Source organism: Dermochelys coriacea, chromosome 10, assembly GCF_009764565.3.
Source record: "Dermochelys coriacea isolate rDerCor1 chromosome 10, rDerCor1.pri.v4, whole genome shotgun sequence".
NCBI lineage: Eukaryota > Metazoa > Chordata > Testudines > Dermochelyidae > Dermochelys > Dermochelys coriacea.
The window spans coordinates 46,845,062-46,865,540 of NC_050077.1; the positions used below are offsets into that span (position 1 = coordinate 46,845,062).

General features: G+C 48.7%; 1 long non-coding RNA gene across 1 annotated transcript; it reads right to left on the reverse strand.

Moving 5' to 3' along the window:
• Positions 1-2,779: 2,779 nt before the first annotated feature.
• Positions 2,780-11,467, reverse strand: LOC122456176. The gene is made up of 5 exons (XR_006274878.1): positions 11,147-11,467; positions 7,607-7,727; positions 5,775-5,782; positions 5,525-5,528; positions 2,780-2,790 (listed from the first exon to the last, which is right to left on the reverse strand). It is a non-coding gene; the product is annotated as an uncharacterized LOC122456176 (long non-coding RNA).
• Between the last annotated feature and the right edge of the window lie 9,012 nt (positions 11,468-20,479).

The window sequence follows — 20,479 nt, forward strand, 5'->3', positions numbered from 1 at the left end:
AGTCTCAGGGGAGGGGGCTGAGCAGGGGCGGGAAGAGGTGGAGCGAGGGTGGGGCCTCAGGGGAGGGGGCAGAGTGGGGTGGGGGCTTCCGGGGAGTAGGGATGGAGCCCATGGGGAGTGCAGCCGGATACTGATAAGGCAGAGTGCTACGCACTTCACTCCTGCTTTGTGCATGGCAGTGATGGGCCAGCATTAAGGCTCTGATTCAGCAAAGCCCTTGTGCAGGCACTGAGCATTAGCCATGTGCTCACAACTGGCCCTGCTCAACAAAGTGTAAGTATGTGCTTCAAACGAAGCACCCACTCCAGTCCATTGCTGAGTTGGGGTCTGCAAGTACTGAGTTCCCTGAATGCAGTGCTCACCCAGAAACCGGTCCTGTTGATAACGAAAGGCAGCAGTTCTGGGTAGTATCTTGGGACAGCACTGCCTATCCCGACAGCAGCCATTCACACGGCTCCAGCAAGTGCGGGTAATCAGTCTGCTTCCTGTTAGAACAATAACCAGTCCATGTGTCTTTTGCTATGTTACATGGGACAGGGACGAAAGGTTTGTTTTTTGGGAGAAGGGGTGGGATCTCTTCTACACTCATAGCAGTTATACGAAACATGGGTAGGGTGACCAGATGTCCCGGTTTTATAGGGACAGTCTGGATTTTGGGGGCTTTTTCTTATATAGGCAACTATTACCCCCCCATCCCCTGTCTCGATTTTTTACACTTGCTAGCTGGTCGCCTTAAGCATGGGCCCCCCAAATGGTTCATTGTCCAGCATTTATTCTGAGAGCAAGTGCATGCAGGCCAGAGGACTGTAATGCCATAGAAGAAGGGACAGTCCTACTCATACTTTTTGTTACAGGCAGTTTATCCAGTTATGTTTGACTAGTCCTACTAGCACTTGCCATGCACACCCCAAACTTTGATTCATCTGAATGCAAAAGGCTAAAGTTTTCCCCCTCTGCTTTGTTTATTCTTTCTGGAGTTTTTCCAGCTGTTTCATCTACTACATGCCATGGAGAATGAGGGGCTGAGACTACAGGAGTCATTCTCAAGCCAAATGGAAAGTAGGAATTAGTTTGCATTTCCCTCTGGCATGAGCGTCATTTCATCTCAGCGCTCCTCCAAGATTTCTCAGACCATTGAAGGACTATTTTAGGTGACAGCTTCTAAATTAGACTTGTTCAGTGTTTGTTTCAGGGGGAGGGTTTACATTTGCCATTATGTATACACGGCTTTAAAATTAGGTACCGATCGAGCTGCGCTGATTTATGCTGCTGAGAATCTGGCTCATAGATTAAGGAAAACTAAACAATGCTATTTTACACAAAGCCCCTTGTGACGCATGGCTAGAAAGGGTTAAACATTCTGCAAAATAAATAACCCTTAAAAGACATGTAGGGAGATAATGTTTGTGGTTTTGTGTGTTTACATATGTATGAATAGGGTCCACAATGTAATCAACAGTCCCTGTCTATGCTGTATTCTGATATCATTTAAATGAATTGTAAACACGGGCTATCTCGGTGTGCATCTCTCTTTGAAATGTACTGTGAATGGTGGAGGGAAAAGCAAATGGCCTTATGTTAATTCATATAACTAAGTACCAGTGATGGACTTCCTTCAAAGTCATCCTAATTACCTTTTGTTCCACGAGGAAAGCCCAACTTGTCAAAGAGGACATGAAATTTTATAAAAGATCCTTGGGTTCTGATTCTGTCATCTCAGATCTGCTTAGACTTCATCAGGGGAAGTTTGAGTCGCAAGACTGAGGTCCTGGTTATGCTGGTATGCCCTGAATATGAGATTTGGACATTGGACTATGATCTATGAACTGAATTCTAAAGGAACTCTTGCAACTACAAAGCTCATCATCTGTACTGTGAATATGTACCTCAGTCAACTGAACTCATGTCTGTGTGTATATTGATCTTCTAACCATACACTCTCACTTTTGTTTTTTAATAACTTTTAGTTTAGTTAATAAGAATTGGATGTAGCATGTATTTGGGTAAAATCTGAAACATTCATTAATCTGGAAGGTAATGTGTCCGATCCTTTGGGGTTGGTAGAACCTTTTCTTTTATATGATGAAATAAGATTTACAGAAATTTTCATCATGTTTGATGTGGCTACCTGGGGTTGGTAGAACCTTTTCTTTTATATGATGAAATAAGATTTACAGAAATTTTCATCATGTTTGATGTGGCTACCTGTATGGAGGCCTGAGGCTGGATCACTTTAAGGGAACTGTGTTGTTTGGACTTCTGAATAACCAGTGAGGTAATAAAGAAGCTGTTTGTGCTGGTTTGGTGAATCTAAGTATTGGAATATCCACCTGTTTTATGAGGATTGTCTGCCCCATTCTTTGCAGTTCACCCTAATTGAGTGACTACGGCTGGCTCCTCACTCGGACCCCGGTCACAGCCCTGAACTCTGAACAAAGCAGGGCAGGGTGGGAATACAGCACTTTCCCAAGAGCACTTTGGTGAGTGCTTCACACCTGGGACAACACACTCAGACCCAGTCCTGCCCTGCTTCTAGTGCTGGCCCCTCCCCACTTTCGATTTGCTGTTTTCCCTCCACCAGGTGGAGGGGTTATTGTCACAGGCTGCTGACAAACAGCAGGAGATCTCATGTTCTGCAGTCTGCCAGGGTTTTGCTAGGGGCTGAACTCTTAGTCCCCTGTCTCCCTCCCCCAGCATAGTTCCTCCAAATTTCAGTAACAGCCGCCCCTTCCTAGGAGACAGGAAAATGGGGGATGAGAGTGGGGTTTGCTCTCTGTCAATGGTTTCCCCCTGGTCTCTGACACTCACTGCCACGGTGTAGTTTTTTGCACTGTAGATGTCCCATGCGAGGCTAGTTCTTATCCTAGCTCCTGTCATCTGTTGGGCCATTTCCTGCTGCTGAGCTCTGCAGAGTTCATATGTCCCTATTTCAGGAGCTTCCCATTGGCAGTCGTTCAATCACTGCCCCCCCCAGTTGTCTTTCCAAATGCTCCATTAATACGGGTTGGTTTTAGCCAGCCCTGAATGCCCCATTGCGATCACCCCAGACAGGCATGTGACACAAACACGTCTCCTGCTCAAGCAGCCTTTATCACCCTTTTGCACTCACTGGATGTGGGAAGAGCCCCTTTATGCCAGTTGAAGAGCGCACTGCTAGGTACCAGTAAATCTCAGCATGGCTGACAAACTCACTACGCCCAACACAGTCAGACTATTTAGCCAGACTGGGTCTGGTAAGGTAACATGAAAACCGGCAACACGCTGGCCATGAACAGCATTGTGTGCACTATGTACGGATGGCGCATAAAGCGGCAGGTACGTGTGCTGGAAATAGGTTCCTAAAATAGCTCCTGGGGGCAGCTGATAAACAAGGCTGCCTTAGCCAAAGGAATGTGGACTTACCTGTATGCCTGGACCACGTTAACAGAGGGATGAACAGTAGCAGATTTAGAGTTAGTGGGGCCCTGTGCGCAGCTTCATTTTTGGGGCCCCCGTCGGAACCCAGCCAAGAAAAAGAACATTCTCCTCTCAAGTTTTAGACATTAGAAAGCAGGTTTTCTTTTTGTTTCACTTGGAACTTATTCTCTCGGCTCAGTGTCACTTCAATCTCTGCTCTTGGTTAATACACTTCATTGTAGTCTTACCCTAAAGTAGGCACAGCACTGTGATATTAAAGTGAGACGGGAGCCCTGTGTGACCCCACTAGCAAACCCCCACTAATGGATGATCCCATGTTAATAGCTGCACGTAGAGATCTAGCAGTTAGCCACATTCAGTTCATTGCTATGGGCTGTACTGCTGATAGAGTGATGCTCAGTGGCAAAGACCTCGTCTCAGGGATGGGGTACGTCTCCTGGGCACAGGCCTGCCGAACAGACTGCAGAGACGCATTGTGCATAAGCAGTGAGAAATGATTCAATCGGGTGATGTGTGTGTGTGCACGAAGGCCCGGTTGCAGGCACCTGTGGCATGACGCAGCTGCCGCTGTGCACATGTGGAGTCACACACAAAGGAGGGTAGAAAAAAATCAGCCCCTCTCTCTATTTCCTCTCCTCCTGCTCTGCAGAATCCAGCCATCACATGAGCGCATGGGAAGTTCCTGAAGTTCCCTGCTACCCTTTCAAGGACTGCGACTGTAATTCGGTGCAACCTGCACAAGCTGCTGAGCCTCACTCAGCTCCATTTCTCTTCTGTTCCTGAAACGTATGGTTCTCCTGATAGAAGACAGAGGGACTGGGGCATTAATTAGAGACAGATGCTCCCTGGATGTCAGCGCAGTGGGGCTCACTGGAAACAAGCACAGAGAATGGGGCTTTTCTTAGGGTAGTTTTTTGGGTTTTTTTTTGCTTCAGGGGTTTAGTCTTTAATGTGCTGGGCCAGCCCCTCTCCCTGCTGCAGCACTCCATTTACGGTCCAGACAGCAGCTGTCTGCTTTAACAAAACCCACTGCCGTCAGTAACAGTTTCGGGCCTGGCGTGGCTTGGCTACGCTGCACACTTCACATTCTTTTTCTAGGCTTGAGGTCTCATCTCCACATCTCCCTCCTTCCTTCCCAAGCCAACTAGACACAGCTTGTCCCTTCTCTGAGCCACAGCTCCCACTCTTCAAACCAGCTTCTTCAATGGATGCTAACTGGGATGAGATGCACAGGGCTGTCCCTCTCTCCTAGGGGCTGCCTGGCTGCTCTATTCAAATTTCACAGGCCATGCACAGGCACAAACACGACCAGAATGCATCAGTCCTCATCTGGCCTGGTTAGATCACCCAAGGGACAAGGTGGGTGAGGTAAAAATCTTTTGTTGGACTAACTTCTGTTGGTGAGAGAGAAAAACAAGCTTTTGTGCTTACCCAGAGCTCTTCTTCAGCTCAGGTCTTCTTCAGATCTGATCAATCAGCCCAGCTGAGACCATCACAACCAACAAATTTCTATAAAGGAGGGAATGAACTTGAGGGGGAGGGGGGGAGTAATCAGCACTCATCAACATGGTTCTAAAAGGTTCAGCATCTGGGTTGGGGTTTGTGCAGTGGCGGATTTAGAGTTAGTGGGGCCCTGTGTGCAGCTTCATTTTCGGGGGGCCCCCCTCGGGACTCAGCCAAGAAAAAGAACATTCTCTAAAATCCTCCCCATTTTTCATTCTTTTTTTCTTCATCCTCCTCCTATATTATAAATAATAGGAAGTAAATGAAAATAAAGTGAGGTACCATGATTGGGGCCGTGGGCTGGGGTGCAGGAGGGTGTGCGAGGGTCAGGCTCTGGGAGGAAGTTTGGGTGCAGGCTCTGGACTGGGGCAGGGGGTTGGGGTGCAGGAGCAGGTGCGGGGGTCAGGCTCTGGGAGGAAGTTTGGGTGCAGGCTCTGGGCTGGGGCAGGGGGTTGGGGTGCAGGAGCAGGTGCAGGGGCCAGGCTCTGGGAGGAAGTTTGGGTGCAGGGTGCAGGCTGTGGGCTGGGGCAGGGGTATGAGGTGGAGGAGGGGCTCGGGGGGCAGCGCTTATCTTGGGCAATGTGGCTCCCAAAGTGACCAGCACACTCCTCTGGTGGCACCTGCTAGGCGGGGTGAGCCAGGGGGTCTCTGCATGCTGCTGCCCGCAGGTGCCGCCCCAAGAAGGACCATGTGTCTGTGGTGAGTCAGTTGCTAACAGGGTCTGGGTTCGCCTACATTTGAAAGCAATTTTGGATGAACTTGAGGTTTTTCAGGGCAAACAGCACTGATGAACTTCGGGAAGAACCCAAATTTTTTGAATTATCTGGTGTCTGATTCCATATTGACTCCACCACTTTGGAAGCTCATTCACTCAAATTCAGAAGGCGTCATTGTGCAGTGGGGTAGGCAAGGCTGCATCTTCTGTGCATGGTGGCATTGGGACTGCCTGCAGGAGAAGGCAAAGAGGTGGGTTCAGAGATTGGGCTCTATTCCTGTTTTTCCCCCCGTATGACCCTGGGACAGGCCCTTTGTTATGCTGTTCTATGCAATGGGGATAAAGGCACCTAGCAGCCTGTCAGGGGCTGCACACATTGTGTCTGGCAAGGCTCTGGGCAGCCCAATGAACAGAATCACCAGCCATTCACGAATCCACAGGCAAAAAGTATAAGTGAGTGTACATGTGCATTAGTCAGCAGGGTTGCTAGCTTTTGCCATTTCATAGATTCCAAGGCCACAAGGGACCATTGTAATCATCTGGTCCAGTGGTGTGCAAACATTTCCAATCATGCCCCCCCCAGTAACAGAATCTGTCTGTGCTCCTCCTCCAATACTGCACAGCAAAGCAGGGCCATCCCTAGCCATTTTGGTACCCTACGCAGCCCGTAGGGGGCGGCAGGCTGGCCCCAGGCCTCTGTGTGGGGAGGGGGGGTTGGACTGGCCACTTCCTGCGGGAAGCGGAGTGACCCAGCCTCAGCCTGCTCTGCTCCCTTAGCTCCCAGGCTTGGGGGGAGGAGGGAACCACTCCCCAGCACTTGCCAGTGGCGCGGCTGGGAGCCAGGGGAGCAGAGCAGGCTGGGGTCGGGTCGCTCTACTTACCAATGCCAGTGAGTGCAGGGAACCCAATCCCTGCTGTAGTCCTCAGGGCAAGGGCTGGCTGGAGTGGGGGCAGGGCTGGGGCAGAGCAGGGGTGGGAAGAGGCAGGGCCGGGTGGAGGCCATGTGGAAGAGACGGAGCAAGGGCTGGAGCAGCAAGCAGCTGCACAGGGCACCAGGAAATTTGGTGCCCCAAATTTCCTGGTGCCCTACGCAGCTGCGTATTTTGCACATGGGTAGGGACAGCCGTGCAGCCAAGGCTTCGTCAGCGGTGGAGCTGGGGGCAGAACTGGGGATGGGGGAGGAGCTAAGGCTAGCGGCGGAGCTGGGCTGAGAGCAGAGAAGGAATGAGGGCAGAGCTGGGCTGGGGGGTGGAGCAGGGGGTAGAGTGGAGCTGGAGGCGGATCTGGCCTGAAGGCAGAGCAGGACTGGGGGCTGAACAGGGTTGAGGGGTGGAGCTGGACTGGGCATGGAGCAAGGTTGGAAGTGTGGTGCTCCCTTCCCACCCCCTGTCGGGGCTGGCCTTGGCCCCAGTGGGCACTCCCCCAAACATTCTCCATGACACCCTAGCGGGGCACGCACACAGTTTGGGGACCACTGATCTAGTCTGAGCTCCTGTGTAATACACACCAGAGAACTTCCTCAAAATAATTCCTAGAGGAGAGCTTTTAGGAAAAGTTCAGTCTTGATTTAAAAATTGTCAGCGATGGAGAATGCACAATGACCCTTGGTAAGTTGATATTTAATAATCAGCTCTTCAATCCAGCAGACAAAGGTCTAACATGAGCCAATGGCTGGAAGCTGAAGCTAGACAAATTTAGACTGAAATCAGGCATACATTTAACAGTGAGAGTCATTAACCATTAGAACAGCTTACCAAGGGTCGTGGTGGATTCTCCATCACTGACAATTTTTAACTCAAGGTCGGATGTTTTTCTAAAAGATTGATTAGGAATTATTTCAGGAAGTTCTCTGGCCCGTGCTATACAGGAGGTCAGACTAGATGATCAAAATGGTCCCTTCTAGCCTTAAATCTATAAGCTCTGAGCTTCTCTCCCTTGGGTCCAAAACAAGGAAGCAGCTCAGGGTTTCACCAAAGAGCTATTGCCTCCCAGCTCAGGAACCAGATGGTGCTCATGGCATCATTCCTTCACAAGATGCACTGTTGCGGGGCATCCAGCTAATTCCTGAGTTTGTGTTGTAGTGGGAGCACATCTAGATATGGAGGATGTTAGAATTTCACTCGGTGACCTGGAGAAGGGCTTGGAGAACACGGCTTTCGACTCCATGGTAAATCTTCCCTTCTCTTCTGCACTGGCCTTTGGACCTGCTCTGAGAACACTGACTAACAGGAAGTTTTACAGGAAGAAGAGAGACTCCCTGAGGGAGCACAGAATCCGCCTCCTGAGAACAACAGAGAGGAGAGAGCTGAACGCCCCAACTTCTGGAGGTATAGTAACCCCAGGAACTGTCACTGCTCCCCATACAGCTCCCATTAACCAAAACACACACACTGCAAACACAATAGTAAACCAGAGATTAGCACACAACCACTTTGGGTATGTCTACACTGCAAGGTAAGCCCAGGCTCAGACTCAGGCTCAAACCCTAACCCCTCTTCCCTCTACTCACAAATCTCTCAGCCTCAAGGCCATGGTCCTATGACTGCATGAAGATGGAAGATCTGAGCCAGAGTCAAGGTGGGGCCCAGAGTTTGAGGCCTGTCGTTCTGTAGTGTAGATGCAACACCCCTTGGACATGGGATCTTGGAGTCCACCGAAAGTATCCCACAATGCTATGGACCGACTTCCTTTGTCCTCTCTCTCTCACAAGAATCATTAATCAACTCCAGGGAAACGGAAGCACCTCCCCTTGTTCTAGTACAGCAGCTTTGTGGTTAACCCTTTTGTTTTATTCTGACTGCCAAGCTGCAAACACACCTTAGGAGGGCACAGAGCAGACTGTGTTTGCAACGGATACCAACCAGAAAGTGCACTGCATCACGGTTGCAGGAGACAGCCAGAGCCAGATTTTAGTTAATCTCTGGTGCTAGGCCTGCAAAACAACTGATTTTCGTAAGAGTACTGGAATGCCTCCGTATACCAGCAAATAGCAAAGAAGCTGGTAGTGTTGGAAATTTACCGACCAGCAACCTGTGTGGGGAACAGATGAAGGGGTTCAAGAATGAGTTCTGGAAAACCAAGACTACAGCTGCACCTCTGGCAACTTGCCAGCATCATGCCCGTCTTATGATGAGACATTCATTATTCCAAACTGAGCTTTATACAGCAACCCATATGTAAACTTTAATCTCTGCTTGAAGCTCTTACAAAAAATATTATTTTGCAAAGTAGTGGCTGGTGAGTATATGGCACAGAACGGAAGAACATATGAAAGAGAAGCATATAAAAAAAGGCAATTTTCAAGGATACACTTCAAAACAGAAAGAGTCAGGAATGCTACTGAAGTAGAAACAGTAGGGGAGACATATTGTTTTAAGTACCCTAAATATTTAAATAAATTTCTTATTTTAGAAAATGTCCGGTTTCAGATTAATTGTATGTGTAATTATCTAAGGTCTTTGTTTAAAATGGCAGTTATAGTGTGCATATCATTTCTCAATAGTGTGCTCTATGAATTTCTAGTTTCTCCTGTATACAAGTTTAGTGGAATCTGATCATCATTGACTGACTGCTGCTTACCTTGGTCCCTCCCTTCAGTGCATGCCTTGTGTCAGGAGCAGGGGAATCGGTCTAAACTGGGGGGGGGGGGGCACTAGTGCCTGAATCATGGCCCCACCTCCCTGCACCACCCTTTCTCCCCAAGCCCCGCCCATCTCCCTGTGGCCCCATCCTCACACTGCTCCTTCTCCCCAAGCCTTTACTTCTGCACACAGTCTGTTCCCCCTGAGGCCCCACCCCGCCTCTTCCCCTGAAATCCCTGCCCCCCACTCACTCCTCTCCGCCTCCTCTCCTCCATCACTTCCCCTTATAGCTGTTAAAAAGTGACGGGGCCGTGCCCTCTGGCTCCCCCGTTCCTGCGCCCCTGTCTTGTGTATTCAATTACACATTTGCATGCCTGACATTCCACAAAATGGCTTCCTCCATATGGTGTGTGTGGGGTCATGCTGTTCAGAGGACATCATTTTAAAATGGCGTCCTCCATGCTCATTCAGGGTCTAGACGGAATTTGCCTTCGGGCCCCCAGTTTTTTCTGCAGCATGGGTTGCATGTGTAAGCGGGGGAAAAGTCCCACTATTGTGGGGAACTTTCCTGGCTTCTGCACTACCCCGGTGAAGTGGGCTAGCGAAAGGTCCTCGCTCCCACTTCCTTTACCCAGTGGCCTCCCTGCCCTTGAGGACTCCCCTTCCACTCTCCTGTCTGGCAGAGCCCTGTAACCCCAACAAGGCTGGGCCCAGGATTCCTGGGGGGGCTCAACCCCTGACCCTGCTGTGGTCACCTAGGACAGGGGCTAGGGTGTCCCCACTCCGGGGTACTCTCTCTGCACTGGGCACTTCTCTGACCCACTGACCATTACATACAAGTTAAAGCAAATGCAAGTTATTTAATCAACAATTAATTTTAAAAAGAATAAGGAAAAATGGGAAGGTTAAAGGAAACACATCAGCTCACTCTGTGGCAGGGAACATCACAAACAGTGTCTCTGGAATGTCAGGGCAGTTCACAGTCTGTTCCTTGTAAGTCCCAGGCCTTCTTCTCAGGCCCTGGCTGTGCTGCAGGGATGCTGTGGGTTGGACACTTGCTCTGATGGTGGCCACATGCTCTCAGGCTCTAAGTGGTAGGACCCTTCTTCCCAGTGTTGCCCCCGCCCTGTCGGGGTTACGATCCAAGCCTGGCCTGCAGAGCCTCTTGGCTGAGGCGTCTCCCTGTGCTGGGCCTGCTGCCCAGGGTCCCCCTCGGTCTCCCCAGCTGCTCACTGCACCCAGCCCCAGACTGCTTCAGCCCCAGCTGCACCGCTCTGTCTCAGCACTGCTGCTGCTGCTCTGCCTCCAGCTCCCTGGGCTGCTTCTTTGGCCCCTCTGGCTCTGGTTGCTGCAGCTCTGCTCCCAGGACAGGTCTGCTCTGCAGGCTGCTTCTGTGACTCTGCTCCCAGCACTGATCTGCTTCCTGGGCTGCTTTTCTGGCCCCTCTGGCTCTGGTCTGCAGCTCTCCTCCCAGGGCAAGTCTGCTCTCTCTGGGCTGCTTTTCTGGTCCCCCTGGATCTGGCACAGCTCTGCTCCCCAGCTTAGCTTGGGCCCCTGCTTTCTCCTTACCTCGGCCCCACTCTGTCTGACCCAGGCAAATCCAGCTCACAGGGAGGATAGGACCTCCCTGGCCTCCTGATTCCCTGATTAGCCTGCTCGGCTTGTCATTCAGGCTGACTTGGAGCACTGGCCTCTCCCCATTGTTCCTGGGGACTATCAGTCTCAGGGTCCTGGTTTCCCATGGACCCTCCCCCTTTTAATACTGGGAGCTAGCCAACCAAAACACCCCCACTGAATGTTAGTAAGGGGGCAACAGTCCGCTTACACATGTACAGATGGCATGCCCCTCTCTGGGAATATGTTCCTAAAATATGCGTTGGAGGCAGAATTGATTAACAAGTTTGCCCTAGACAAAGGAATGTGGACTTACCTGTCTGCCTTCGAAACTGTTGTGCATCAAACATTGTTAAACCAGCACAAAGGATGCTTCATTTGCATTTTAGATCAACAAAAGAACAAGGTATCAGGAGGATGAACAAACAATATGGCATCAGCTTCCTGAAGCACAAACAGCAGGGGAGAAAAACCTTATTTGGGGATGCACTTCAAAATAAATATATTACTGGACTATAAGAAACAGGGGCGAGAATCTCTTAGTTACCCATCACTTAAGTGACAAAGGGGCCAGAGCTCCTGGAATCTGTGAAAGGGAGATCCCTCAGCTATGTGGATTAGAGACACTGAGAACTGACTGCAGGTGAGAAATTGCCTGAGACCAGGATTGTCATTTGCTAAGTTTTAGACACTAGAAAGCAGGTTTTATTTTTGTTTTATTTGTGACCACTCCCTGTTTCGATTATCCTGTCTTAGAATCACTTCCAGCTCTGTTCTTGATTAATAAACTTATTTTTGGTTTTGCCATAAAATTATCTCAGTGCTGCGTATTAAAGTAATGTGTGGGTCTTCAGTTGAACTGACAGGCTGGTGTCTGCACTGTCTCTTTAGAGACAGTGGACTTGGTATTTCTGTGGGTATCCAGTGAGGGGGCTGGATGCTGCAGGGGAATGCTCTTCCAGGGGGGTTGGGAACTGGGATGCACCGACTGTTATCTGCAAGGCAAAGTTAAGACTGGCAGAGTCTTGAGGCGTGTAGTGGGAAGGTGGACAGACTAGTATGGCAGGGAATTGACAGGCAGTTTAAGCTCCAGCAGAATTGTCTCTGGCTGAGGCAGAGGGGTAAGACTATGGCTCCTGGTTCTGAGAAAGCATCCCACAGGGATAGATGGGGCTGAATCAGCAAGGTCAGGGTGGCGTTGCATGTTTGAATTTAATAACGATTCACGTCTGGCAAATAGGCTCCAGTGGAATTATTTAATCAAAGATTGTCACTCAGAGATCAGTACAGCACTATACAGAATACAGAAGGAATAGATAGATACATTACCAGCCTTGGTGTCAGGTAAAGAGCTGGCCTCTATGTCTCTCCCAGTTTTCACTCCCCAACCTAATTTTCACGCCTTTTGTCTTTTAAGGGTGTGACACAGAGAAACTCCTTTTTGGAGGGAAAATTATTTCTCATGATTAATTTCACCATGTATTCTGTTTTTGATATTACTGATGGAATTTCTTTTATGGTGCTCAGTTTGTCTGATTGATGAGTAAAAATAAATCTCTAGTCTGGTTTCTAACACTGTAGAAACTGGCTGTTTTTAATGACTTAGAAACATATTTCAATGGGTCATTATTTCATCCATTACAGAAAACATCTGATAACAATTATCCATTATCAATCACCCAGTTTTGTTTATTACATACTTCTGTAGACTCTTTTAGTAGTGTAGCAGGGTGGTTACTCGCTCCAGCCCTGGAAAGGGTTAAAGCCAGCCCTGAGAGAGGGCTGGGGCTGCGAGAAGCAGCTAGGCTGATAGGGAAGGCAGCCACAGCTGTGGCCACACCCCAATCAGTTTGCAGCTGGCCCTATAAAAGGCCAGTGAGCCAGGCTAGCTTTTGAGGGGGGAAGGATCTGGCTGCCTGGGAGCTGAGCAGGGACCCGAGGTAGAGCAGCACTTGGGGAAAGGCAAAAGGGGCTGGGGAGCTCCAGCCTGACAACACCCTAGGCTACAGGGCCTGAAAAGGGGCAGCCTGGGGCTAGGCACAGGCAGCAGGTCCTACCCCTACCCTCCCCCCCGCCAAAGATGAGTGGCCATTACAGGCTGCAGTCAGCCCCAGTGAGCAGGGGCTAAATGATGACTGGCAGTAGGCACTGAGGCAAGGTGGGATTAGAGGGTTGGGGGTTCCCCAGGGAAGGGAGACCCAGAGACTAAGGAGGTATTGCTGGGGCAGAACCCCCAGACAAAGTGGCAATGGGGTCTGGAAGGGACATGGGGGCTAGTGGCGGCGATGACACTGGCCTGCAGAGGGTGCTTTGGAACTGGAAAATGAGCTAATTCCCAGACAGCCAGCAGGAAGTGCCGCAGGGGTGAGTCACACTGTTACAAGTAGTTTGAGGGTGTCTTTTTCCTGTACACTGAGATGCCCACGGACCTGAAGATGCTGAGGATAATTAGATACAGCTCAGCTCCATAAAGATTCTTTGGAGAATTATTACTATGTGAATGAATTTAACATACAAAAAAGAAAAGGGGACTAAGAGGGTTAATATTTACTAACAATGGCGTTCACAGGGCAAGATGGAAGGGACAGGGCTACCCGCTAAGATTCTTGGGTCTGAGCTTTATCTTCCTGTGTTTACTGTTAGCCAAGTCATTAGGAGTTTAGCTAGAGGAGCATGCAGTAAGGCATAGACATGTATGGTACCCAATGACCTGGGAAGACTGAATCCAATTCCTTGGACTCTTCTGTTAATTGATAACCTGCTCCCTTGCCAGCCTGTGGCCCAAAGAAATGGGAAGGAGATTTCTGTGAGCACAAGGAAGCCAGGGAATCTGTATTGCCACTTCTACAAGGAGCTGGAATGCCATCCTCAGCGTTGACCCCGACTCCACCGCCTAGAACCCTGTGGATACTTCGGTGAGGCTGGAGGCAGTGCACAGTGGACTCAACCCCAAGGATGAAGTTGTGGACAATGAGGTTGAGCTGAAGGATGATGTGGAGCACACGACAAGGTTGTCCAGTGGCTTGGCAAGTCAGGACCTGTCAAGGTTCCTTCCCCACTCTGAACTCTAGGGTATGGATGTGGGGGACCTGCATGAAAACCTCCTAAGCTTACTTTTGCCAGCTTAGGTTAAAAATTCCCCAAGGTACAAACTATTTACCTTTTGCCCTTGGACTTATCGCTGCCACCACTAAATGTCTAACCAGTATATTAGTAGGAAAGAGTCAGTCAGTTTGGAAACGTCTTTTCCCCCAAAATCCTCCCAAATCTTACACTCCCTTTCCTGGGGAAGGTTTGATTAAAAATCCTCACCAATTTGCATAGGTGAACACAGACCCAAACCCTTGGATCTTAAGAACAATGAAAAAAGCATTCAGATTCTTAAAGAATTTTAATAGAAGAAAAAGTAAAAAGAATCACCTCTGTAAAATCAGGATGGTAAATACCTTGCAGGGTAATCTGATTCAAAACATAGAGAATCCCTCTAGGCAAAACCTTAAGTTACAAAAAGACACAAAAACAGGAATATCTATTCCATTCAGCACAGCTTCTTTTCTCAGCCATTTAAAGGAATCAGAATCTAACTCTAATCTAGCTAGATTACTTACTAAGTTCTAAGACTCCATTCCTGTTCTGTCCCCAGCAAAAGCATCACACAGACAGAGAGAGGCTTTGTTTCTCCCTCCCCCCCAGCTTTGAAAGTATCTTGTCGTCTCATTGGTCATTTTGGTCAGATGCCAGCGAGGTTATCCTAGCTTCTTAACCCTTTACAGGTGAAAGGATTTTTCCTCTGGCCAGGAGGATTTTAAAGGTGTTTTACCTTTCCCTTTATATTTATGACAGGACCTCTTCTCTACTCCGGAGGGGTCTAGCCAGTCCCAGCGGCCTCTCTGGTGTGCATGATGCAGGAGAGGAGAGCTCTGGTAAGTGATCTTTTTGAGTTGATGCTGCTCTGTTATGAGGTAGAGCTGTCCTTTGCTCTGTATATTCTACAAGTGGGTGAAGGGATAAAAATGTACCAGACTAGCTGTGTTTGTGTGTGCTCCACATTCCCCTGTGCAGCTAAGCAGTGCAGCAGAACAGTGTGTCAATGCACACAGATTTCTAGCAAACTTTCCTGGAGGTACTTGCCAATCCTCTGCTAAACGTTCCTTGGCAGAGCTCCTTTGTTCCTTTTCCCATTGTAGGAAACTTTCCCATGCTAATTGTCAATAACTTGTGCAGGGACCAAAGCGGCAAACAAGCAAGCAAAAAAGTGACCCGGTCTGAAGCCACACATGTGCAGGAGATATACCCTTGCATCCTTACTTATCCTCAGGAGTGAGATATTGGCTCTTTGTCTATAGCCCAGTTCTCCAATTTATCAAGATCCCTCTGGATTTTAGCTCCTGTAGATTAAAGGAGGGTAATTGGGACAGAATATACCCAGGTTTTCACAGCCTACACACTACTGTAATAACGTCTGTAGAAGGTACGCCTTGTGAGGCATCATTGGCGGGAGAGTCATAACTTGCTGATCAATAATATAACAATGCCCGTAGCAGCATTACAGGTGAAGTTATAAACATAAGCTGAAATCATGACTAAGGCTATGTTTATACTGGCACTTTTGTCGCTAAAACTTTTGTCAGCCAGGGGTGTGGAAAAAACGCACATCCGTAACTGACAAAAGCACTGGTGTGGACAGCACTATGTCAGTGGGAGATGCTACCACTGCTCGTTAGGGGTGGTTTAATTATGCTGGCAGGAGAGCTCTGGCACCTGATGATGCCTGTTTGCAGGCAGCCGCAAGTGGCCGGGGGAAAGCGAGAGCGACTGAATCTGGGGAGGGAGATGTGAGTGTCTGCTGAGGGGAACCTGGCTGGCAGCCACAGCTCGCTCTGCGCTGCCTTCAGAGCTGGGCGGCTGGAGAGCAGCGGCTGCTGACTAGGTGCTCAGCTCCTAAGGCAGCACCACCGCCAGCAACTGAGAGAGATGACTATGGGGAGGGGGGCCTAAGGCAAACTGTGGGGTGACTGTAGCCCTGCAAGCTCCTCCCCCGCACAGTCTGGTCTATTGAGAAAGTTAATGTAATTTAACCCCACTACTAAACATGTTTCTGGGGGGAAAATCTGGTGGTAGAAGGCACTCTGCCATAGAGCCCAATCACACTCAGCTGCACATGAGCTTAAAGATGATGTAAAGATCTACCTGGATACTGTAGATCAGTGGCTCTCAACTTCTCCAGACTACTGTTCCCCTTTCAGGAGTCTGATTTGTCTTGTGCACCCCCAAGTTTCACCTCATTTAAAACCTACTGTTACAAAATCAGACCTAAAAATACAAAAGTGTCACAGCACACTACTGCTGACAAATTGCTTCCTTTCTCATTTTTACCATATAATTCTAAAATCAATTGGAATATAAATATTGTCCTTACTTTTCAGTGTACAGTATATAGAGCAGTATAAACAAGTCATTGTCTGGATGAAATTTTAGTTTGTACTGACTTCACTAGTGCTTTTTCTGTAGCCTGTTATAAAACTAGGCAATTATCTAGATGAGTTGATGGACCCCTGGAAGACCTCTGTGCACCCTTAGGGGTATGCGTACCCCTGGCTGAGAACCACTGATGTAAATGCATACAGACCAGTGTCAGAAAAGAGACCAACAGGCAACCCTGACAGACACACAACTTCAAGAAGTTCTAAGTTGCATAAGGGCCAGCTGGCCCCAATATCTAAAGAACACTACGGAAGTGAGAAGAGACTGCTTTGCAGTACATGGACAATTAAGCAAGTCAAATGGACACATGACTCAAGGAGATTGTTCTAATTCCAAATGAAATGAGAGGAAAAATCTTAAACCTCACCCATGAAGGACATATCATGTTGCAGTGTAATCGAGAAACTGAAATGCACTTTTGCTCACTTCCAGAACAACTGACAGACAACAGACCACAAATTCTGCTGCAGGGAATTAAGTCATTCCAAATGAAATATGATTTTGACCGTATTAGCAGCAACCCACATTACCCACAAGCGAATGGAGAGGCTGAGAGAGCTGTACAGACAGCTGAGAAAATCCTACAGCAGGAAGATCCATTCCTTGCTCTTCTGAGCTCCTGATAAACACCTAATGAGTCTAGTCCAGCACAATTTCTGATGGGAAGACAACTCAGAACTAATGAGCTGACTTAGGTTATTTTCTAGTCTCCAAAGTGGCCAGACATGGAGAAAGTAACCAAAACAGATACATTAAAAAGGCTAAAAGAACTTGCACTTTTACAACAGACATAGTCATTTAGAGAACTGCCAGATATAGAACCTGGTGACCGTGTTTGTGTTTGAATAGGATGGACAACTCCAGCTATTGTAAAGAAAAAAATCACACTCTGCAATGACTGGCTGTGCATCTGATGAAGTGAACTATCGCTCACGAAAGCTTATGCTCAAATAAATTAGTCTCCAAGGTGCCACAAGTACTCCTTTTTCTTTTTACAAATACAGACTAACACGGCTGCTACTCTGAAACCTGTGGTTGGAAGCCTTGAGTTATCTTTGTGTTCTGCATCTGCCAGCTGTAGAGTTTGTTTTGAAAACAAAGATGACTCAAGGCTTCCAAACCAATCACAGCCAGTCATTGCAACTAAATACACAACCAGCTGATCAAACTTTCTCATGTTTGGATCATGTAATGAATGTGACAAAGCGGGAACAAAAGACTGAGGGGGAGCAGACATGTGGGGCGTGAGCTGTTGGGCACGTTTTCAGGACTGGGTCAGGGTAAGTCAGAGGGGAGAGGGCCTCTGGAGTCTGGATTCACCCAGACTTGGCTGTAACTTCCTGTACTGACAAAGAACTTTTCTATGCTGTGGTCCAGACACCTAATAAATCCTTCTGTTTTACAACACTGGCTGAGACTCACTGCTGACTGAGAAAGTCGGGGGGTACCTGGCTCACCTTCAGGATGTGTATCAGGCTTCTCCAGCAGTTGTATTCAGGTGGACTTGCTGTGGGGAGCTCATGGCGTGAAACAAGGGTGCTGAAGGTTCTGAGGCTGGTCCCAGGAGGTAGTGAAGCCAAGGAGGCATACCATAGTGAGAGTTCCCCCATACACCCGAAACAGAAGAGACCTTGCCACACCCATGCCCTCCCTCTTTTACCTGGTGTAAAATAATGCAGATGTTGGATGTTCAGAAGCTGGGCTGGTTTTAAACTATCTCATCACTGAGGTTGTCTGACAGTAACCCTTCTTTTCTAAAACAGGGACCCAGCCTGCTGTTCGACACACTGGGCTAATCCTACTGAGACGAACAGGGAGGCAGAGATGGGTTAGTTTATATTCCATTTCTGTAGCATCTTTCAGCCAAACAGCTCAAAGCACTTTTCCAAGAGGAGAAAGCATTAGTCCCTGTGATGGGGTTGCAGTCATCCCTCCCCTTCTGGGTTGGAGGCAGGCCACCCCCCCTTACTACATCATTGGGATCACTGCCTAGTCTCAGGGGAATTAGGAGCACAGGCATTAGTGTCCCAACCACCTTAATGGGCAAAACCCCAGCCAGTCTACAGGCTCAGGCCTGGGCAGAGCAAACAGGGAGTCTATGAGCTCCAGCCCTCAAACCAGGGCAGAGCAAACAGGGTGTCTATAGGCTCAGGCCTGGGACTAGCAACAAAGGTTTAGGGGTCCAGGCCACAAACAGGGCAGGGCACCAAATGGTCCAAGACTCCAGCCCTAAGGCAGGGCAGTGAATAGTCAAGTGTCCTAGCTTTGGCAGAGGGTAGGCTAACACTGGCCACCTGCCCTACAGGGGTGAGGCTGACATCCCAGAGGTTCGGGTGGCAGTGGGTAGGGGGCCCTGGGCCCATCTGACTCCACTGGCTCCCAGCCCAGGGCCCTAACAGTGGCAGAGTGTTCAGCCCCTGGGGCAGCGGGGAATCCTGCTGCAACATGCTGACTGTGTTTCAGGCAGCACTAGAGCCAGACTGGAGTTGGCTGTCCCTAGGCCAGCATCAGTCCCAACAGCTCCTTTGGGGACACAGGTTCCTCCAGGAGCAGGATGTTTCTTGGCTTGGCAGCGAAGCCAGCAGACTGGAAAAAGCAGTATGCGTCTGTCTCCCTCATTGTCTCAGCCCCAACTGAGCTGGATGCTTCATCTTATATACTTCCTGTCCTGCCTATCCACTTCCGATGAGATGGGCCTGGCTCTGGCCACAGCGGGTGGTTCCTCCCCTTCTGGGTTGGAGGGAGGCCATACCACCTCACACTCAGTGTTGCCAGCTCTCATGATACATTCTTAAAGCCCCAGCTCCTGGAATCATGTGATTCACAGCTTTCATTTAAATAAAACAAAAAACCTGACAAAGTACATTTCTAACCCTCATGGTTGCTGAGACAATAAGCAAAAACAGGAAGCCTAAAGGCTCAAAAAGCAGAAAAAAACAAAAGCCCAAGATTTATTATTTTTGAGCCAATCTCATGGTTTTGGGGGACTGATTCATGATATGTGAACACTTGGGGTTGGCAGTACTAGTTTCCCATAATTGCAGATGGGGAAACTGATGCACAGAGAGGCAGAGCTATTTGCCTGAGAATACAGAATCAGTGGCAGAGCCAGGAATAGAATCCAAAACTCCTGCCACTCTGGTTTACCTCCCCAGACCATGCTGCCTGTGATGGACAAACCAACCACCAAGAGACGATGGAAGAAGCAGGAGTGTAAATCAAGACAAGAAAATGGAGATTAAAAATAACAAAATGGGTTTCTCCCCTCCCTCCAAGAAGAAAATGTTTTAAAGCGATATCACATTTGGCCTTAGAAACTAAACAATTTCTTGTACCATTTTAACTGTATTGCCTTTCAATTAATGGAACACGGCCTTATTCTTAACAATATAGGGCTTCCCTGGTCTGTTGCTGTTCAGCAGCAATTTACCAAATGTAGTTCAAAGGCTGCAGTTAAAATGGTTACCCACTTCACCACCTCAGGGCTACGCAGGCTTTGCACTAAAGAAGCAACTGCATCACCCCCAAGCTGTGATGTTCCTGTAAATCAGAGCCCTGAGCTGTAGCCAGGAAAGGGGGTTAGCACAATAGGGCACCAGTGGCAAGGGCCAATGTAAATGGAGCACAATTTAAATGGTTACCAAAACCCAGACTGGTCCCTTGATGGCTGTGTTACCAGAGCTGTGCCTGGGGCAACGGCTGGACTAGCCAGGGTTGTTACAAGACAAGGCTGGGGTGAGCGAATAATTTATGGACTTTGCCTACCCTGTCTCTGGTTTCTGCAAAGGTCAGGACTGAAGGAGTGGGGACGGCCTATGTAGGATGGAGAGATATTGACAGAGCTGCAGGGGGTGGGAATAGCTTATAGGGCACCTGCTGGTATGATTAGTTTTGCCTATGGCATCAGTCCCTCCCTTTCAAATACGAAAGATTTACTCCAGTTATTTAAAGACACGTCTCTGTTCCCCATCTTGTGAGGGTTTCAGAAATGAGGGCACAGGGCTAACAAGGGAGGCAGCAGTGCAAATTAAAAACACTCCTGCAGGGCACTGCCTTTGTTAAGCACATGGCTTTATTGGATCCCACTGGCAAAATAGGAAACATTATTAATAACTGGCTTAATGTGCCAAGGCCAACCGGAAACGCATGGAGAGATTCACAGATG